Source organism: Pygoscelis adeliae, unplaced genomic scaffold (genome assembly GCF_000699105.1).
Source record: "Pygoscelis adeliae isolate BGI_AS28 unplaced genomic scaffold, ASM69910v1 Scaffold31, whole genome shotgun sequence".
NCBI lineage: Eukaryota > Metazoa > Chordata > Aves > Sphenisciformes > Spheniscidae > Pygoscelis > Pygoscelis adeliae.
Window position 1 is genome coordinate 1773878 of NW_008824233.1, and position 6714 is coordinate 1780591.

The following is a 6714-nucleotide window of genomic DNA, read 5'->3' on the forward strand; positions in this document are numbered from 1 at the left end:
CTAGTGCCTACAGACAGCCTGAAACAATCAATGTGACAAACAAAACCCCGCAGCTGTATCGGCTGATAGCAACTTTAAACGTCAACGATGTGGATTTATTGTCAGAGTTCTCGTTGTTGTTGATCCCAGCACAATAAAAAATATAGGGTCACTGATCGATAAGATCCTCTTAAGTCATCAAGTCAATCTAGCACTCTGATGAATAGCGTCCTGTAGTCGCTCAAGCTCCATCTTAAAGTTAGCTATGCTTTTTGCCTCGCTGTTCACAGAATGAGTCTGTGATGATTTAAAAGCGTCTTCTAATTTCCAGCCTAACTAGGTGCACAGTTTTTACCCAATCATTTTTATGCCAAAAGTCTCTTTTGTCTTAAATACTTGTTAGCTACCATTGTGTATTTATCTCTCCCCCTCGCGTGTGGCAGCTACATCACCTCTCAGCCTTCACCTTGCCTGTTGTACAACAGGCTGCATATTCCCCTGATCACGGTAACAGCTCTTCCCACTCTCCACCTCTCCCACTTTGAATCACTTTCCCCGAACTTTAAACAGTGTTCCAGGTGAGGACTTACCACAGCCTTACGCAATAGCATCAACACTTCCAATATTTCCACCTCTTCTTTTCCTCTGCAAGCACTGCTTGCGGTATTTTCTAGACACATAGCTTTAGCAGCTGACAGACATTCTCTAATTTTGACTAGTACCCACGTCCTTTCTCACCTCAGTGATTTCCAACTGATGAGCTCCCAGTTTAGAGCGGACATTCATGTCATTGATCCTGCAGTGCGTTACCCTGCATTCTGAATAACTTCCCACTCCTGTGCGAACTCCTCTGTTTATTGCTCTTTGTTTGCTGCCTCCAAGGGCGCAGGGAAGCTAGGCTGTGCTTTAGGTGCTGCATGTTCAAGGAGCAGAGAAGGCAGGAGGAATTTATTTGTATAGAAAAAAGGGAAGGGCATGAGGAAGTTGAAGGCAGATGCTTCTTTTCTTTAAAAAAAATTAGCTAAATTACCCTTGTTCTCCAGACTTAGTTTTGCTGAGGGAAAGGAAAGATGAAATTATGATGATTTTTCCAGCTGACTGTAAATGACATTCTGCTTTGGGAAGAGTTTGGATTATTGCTGGACTGAAGAGCTGGGTATAGCAATTTAATTTTTTTCCCCTTTGCAAATTACAAGATTTTTTTAGAACTTTTCCCTTGTTATTGATGGGAAAAATGAGTTGGTTTTAGGATCATAATGCAAGTTCTTCTTAGCCCAGAGTATGCCCTATTTTATTAAGTACCCTAAAATTGATTTTTAACAGACATTTTAATTACATATTACTTTCTTAAAGAGGGCAAACACGCTTTAGAGTGTTGATTGTGCTTATAGCAGCTTGGTTTCTTTTTAATTCTCTTCCGTCCCCATTATCACTTTCCTGTAACCAATTTCAATATTACTAAGGAGCTTTCACTCAAATTGACATACATTCAAAACAGCTAACTAAAATTAATACATTCTGAATCTATGCTGCTATTTTTTTGCATAGTTATTAACTTGAAACCTATGAACCTGATATAATGGGAAGGAAGAGTCTTTTCTTTCTTTTCATAAGCAAATTTCCTGGTGAATTGTGACAGGAAATACTCAGTCCTCCTCATTAACGAATCTGTCTTACACTTCACGTGGCATGTGACTTGAGCAGTAAATGATGGTTTTGCGGCTTAGAACAGAAATACCTAATGATTTTTTGAGCTTCTTGAATTCCAAAGCTGGCCATTTGATCATTGTACAAAGATGACAATTGTCTCGATACCCTGATTAAAATGGAACAAAACATATTTATAACAATAGTTTATTCTAAGCCTAGAGATAAAAATGCCTTTCTGCTGCCAAGTAGTCATCACCCACGGCATGTAATTAGCAACTTGCCTTCCACTGGTTTGAAAGATACTACTACAATGTTTGCAGATAGTAGGATTTTTTAGGACAAGGTATTGAAAATGAAATAGAAACTACTGAAAGGAAACAATAAATGTATTTTCCATCTGAAAGTTAGCGACTTTCTAGAGAAAATGCATAAGCGTGGCTGGTTTCCCATATTGTTTGCTACAGAATAATCTTTAAATACGTCACAAATTAAGGCTAATGTAATAGCATGGAAAAAATGTAGTACAATTATAAACTTGAACAGTGTTGGGTTTTTTTTTTCTTCTCTGACATAGCCTTCTAGTTGATTACTTTTTTGACCACGTGTTTCTTAAATCTTAGGCCACATTTTTCTCTTCATTACATAGATGAAACTTGTAAAGAAAGCCTTTTCCAGTTTAACTAAGGGGAGAAATTAGCTCTTTGCATTTTACCATGGAACAGCATTCACTGGCTTCAGACCATGTCTGTTCTAGTACAGTGTGGTATGGTCTCATAGTCTGAACTCAGCCCTGAGTCAAGAACCTCTGACTTCTAATCATAACCTTCACTGAGCTACTGCCCTGATCTTTGGCAATTTCATGGAGTAATATTCTGTCAAGTATGTGGAGAGCAATGCTAATATCAATACACATGACAAAAATACCCTTTAAGGACTCATTAATTAATATTTGCATAATATTTAAAAGATAAATATATTAAGCATTGTTAATATTGTGTATTTATTAGATTTGTTTTAAAATCTAGTTTCTGATTAATCCAAAGAGCATTGTGAATCTACAGTAACTTTGCCTTTGGCTAGTAGTACTTGTAATAGCTTCAAAAAAGTAACAATGAAATGACTAATAGCGGGCAATTGCCTAGATGCTCCTTGTTTTCAAACACCTAGGTCACTGTAATGGCTCCCTGCAAGAAAATATCAACAAAAATGATACAAATAATAATTAGTGTTTGGTTAAAAGATGTATCTGATCTTTGAAATGGCAGGACTAGATAAAGTATTTCTTTATTAATTGAAAACTCTTGTTGTTACATGTAACTCTCCAACCAAGACCTTTTCCCTGGCTTATGGAATGATGCCCAAAGTAATTAATCTGTCCATCTTATAGATACAAATTGTGGTGGGAGCTGTAGTAATAACCACCGGAACTAAAATGCCTATATTTTACAGAGATTTCAGCAGGATGGAAGGACCAAGAGTTCATTTGCCAACTTAGAACCATGCAATGGTTAGAACTATTTCTTGCAGTAACAGCCTGAAAGAGGTAAGACCACAAGAGAAGACAGGATTCGGTTCATTTGAGAAAGATAGAAAGATTGCTGATTATGCAAAAGGAGGAAGCACTGTGTGGAGACCTGAATTTGAAGAAAAACATGAATGAGAAAGAGAGCATTCATGTGTAGAGGCCAGCTGTAAGAAAGGCTAAAAGCTGAGGCTATCACCAGGGAAGGTAGGCTACCTCTTTTTTAAGCCTATCTTTGTTGCAAGAAAACATGTTTAAACATGCTGCAGATAGGAGATGAACAAAAAGCCAAGCTGAACTGAGATGGAACTGTTGCTGGAAGTTCTTAAACACATTTTTTCATCTTTTTTCACTGTAGTATTCTGAGAGAAAGAGCGTAATTGGAATTACCAGCTTGTGTGTAAGTGTGCACACACAGCTATGTGTATATATAAGGGCATAAGTAGTCAGCAGTGCTGTCAGAACACAATTTATATAGATAGGAATTCATTAAGATACAATTTTCAAAGTAATTAGCTTGAAAATAACCAATTTATCAGAAACCGGACAGACATTCAAACTGTAAGGATTCAACGCCGGATACTGAATGGCATTTCAGTGCCTAAGTTACATGTTTTGGTAGGACAGTAAAGGCTTGTGTGTACAAGCATTTTATTTTTCCCAAGTTTAGTTAATTCACGCTGAAGTGACCTGTGTTCATGTAAACTGAAGGCAACCATTAATGGGAAATCAGGGAATTCAAATTTGAACGCATGTGGTATGTCTGTAGAGGGACCTTGACAGGCTGGAGAAATGGGCCAACAGGAACCTCATGCAGTTCAGCAAGGGGAAGTGCAGAGCCCTGCCCCTGGGGAGGAACAACCCCCGGCACCAGGACACGCTGGGGGCCGACCGGCTGGAAAGCAGCTTTGCAGTAAAGGACCTGGGGGTCCTGGTGGGCACCAAGTTGAACCCAAGTCAACAATGTGCCCTTGCAGGGAGGGCTAACGGCATCCTGGGCTGCCTTAGGAGGAGTGCTGCCAGCAGGTCAAAGGAGGTGATCCTTGCCCTCTGCTCAGCACTGGTGAGGCCACACCTGGAGTGCAGGGTCCAGTTCTGGGTTCCCCAGTACAAGAGAGATGTGGAGCTGTGGGGGAAGAGTCCAGTGAAGGACCACTAAGATGATTAAGGGACTGGAGCATCTCTCCTACGGGGAAAGGCTGAGAGAGCTGGAACTGTTCAGCCTAGAGAAGAAAAGGCTCGGGAAGAATTGCTCCATGTGTACGAATACCTGCAGGGAGGGTGCAGAGGGGATGGAGCCAAGCTCTTTTCAGTGGTGCCCAGTGCCACAACCAGAGGCAATGGGCACAAACTGAAACACGGGAGGCCCCCTCTGAACAGCAGGAAACACTTTTTCACCGTGAGGGTGACCGAGCACTGGCAGAGGTCGGCCAGAGAGGTTGTGGAGTCTCCATCCTTGGAGATATTCAAAAGCCATCTGGACGTGGTCCTGGGCAGCCTGCTGTAGGTGGCCCTGCCTGAGCAGGGGGGCTGGACCAGATGACCTCCAGAGGTGCCTTCCAACCTCAGCCATTCTGTGATCTGTAGCGTTGGTCTACATCCTAGAGTCTTGAATCCTTCACCTGGAATATAGTTGGTTTGGGGCAACAGTCTGAAATGAGGTTAAGTAGTCTCCTTGGCAAACATTCCCAGGCATGGAACAGAGGACAGTTTGCTTCAATGTCTATTCTTTACTGAATATATGGACACAAGTCAGTACATATGTCTGGGAACTAGGGTTCAGTCCCTGCCTTGCATAACAGCAGCAGCAGCACAGGTGTTGCCTTAGTTCATGGTACAGACTAGCAGTTGTCTGAATGTGCCTCTGTTTTGCATACAGTGCGGTAGCCCACCAGTTTCCCTCCCCCCTAATTTTTTGTCTGGATTAACTACTCATTTACCTGTTCAGTTCTGGGATGGTGCACATTAGATGTGACCTCAGATGTTGTAAACAGCCACAATTATGCATTTGTGGTAGCACTCTGTGAGAATGGAACACTTACGTTACTACAGTTTGTTTTGTGAGGTACTGGGGGCCAGGCAGAAATCTTGGCCAGAAGCACACTCAGCAGTGTCTTAAGATGTATTGCTAAAAGAATGGCTAAGACATCATGCCCACTTCACGCTGCAATGACAGCTCAAGAGCAAAAAACTGAAAAGTATCACCAAAAAAGATCAAATCTGTTAATATTCCTGCCAGAACCGCTCGGTACTACAGCTGCTGAGCTGCAGTGCTGAAGCCCTCAGCTGTGAGATGTCTAGCACATCTCTGTGAGCATCCAAGTGCTTATGAGGACAAGCAGTATGTAACACTCTTCTGTCCATGTTGGCCAGTGATAACTTAAAAACAGTGCCAGCTCGTCAGAAGGAATGGTAGGAGGGGAACCATGCACAGTTGTGAGTTTGAACTTGCATCCAAGAATTTCAGTCACTTTTGGCTGGCTTCCACCCCATACCTCATAGCATGTTGTAGGAAAAATCCTTCCTAATAGAGAGGTCCCAAAACAAGACTGTATCAGGATATCCATGCAGCTGAGAAGCTTGATATGGGAGAAAACCCCTTTGTGCAGAATATTGAGAGGGCAGCAGGATTTCAGATGGACTCTCTATTCCGTGGATTAATAACCTCACGCAGAGTAAGCCCTCGTGTCAACAAGTCCTCTGTCCTACTGGAAGTCTAGCTCGTGGGGCCTGGGACCTTGCACTGCTTTTTAGTTTAGAAGACATTAAAATTTAGGGTGTTCCTTCAGAGTGTGTCATGAGAATAAAAGGGAGAAAAAAGAGGAGAAAGCAGTAAACAACAATATTCATGAATCAAGGGCTGTAAATTCTGCTGATGTTTGGAAAAGGAACATTCAGATGACTTTAGCTTTTTTCTGTTAAGTTTCTGTCTTGAGTGAGTCACAGAAAGAAAGGTTTGGACAGACAACTGCCAGTGACGGAGTTAATCTGGTATATTGAATTATCAGCCATTAGGTGGGCTAACAATCACCATGCAATTGTGAAGTAAATTAGCTAGATCAAGAGGGCACGTGTAACATTTATTAATTTTATTTCCCATTTGTGAAGGCTAGAAGTCAGCTAATGCAGTTCAGTCAGGGAGTGGTAACTCCCTAACCCGCAGTAATGGAGTAGCCCCATCTCCAGAGTGAAGGATGCAGAGTGTCGGTGAAAAATACAGGGGGCCTAACTCTGCTTAAGATGGGGTTAGAAAATTCAATAAAGAAAAGCAGTGAGGCTGCAAACGCATTACTCGGCAGTCCTTCAAGATTTTAACCCCAAATTGTCTTAAGAAAATATAACTGACCTTATGGAATTTCCACCACTGTGCGCTACCCTTAAAACGATTCAGAAATCGGTCAGATCCTAAACCTGCACGAACAGCGGTAGGTTTGACAAGAGGATTCGAGTTAAACTTCCCCTCAGCACTGTTGTAGAAGGGGCTTGCTCTTTTTTTTTTCTTTTTTTTGAGAAGAAAAAAATAATCATACTTTCTTTAAAACGGGGGAAAAAAAAAAAAACAC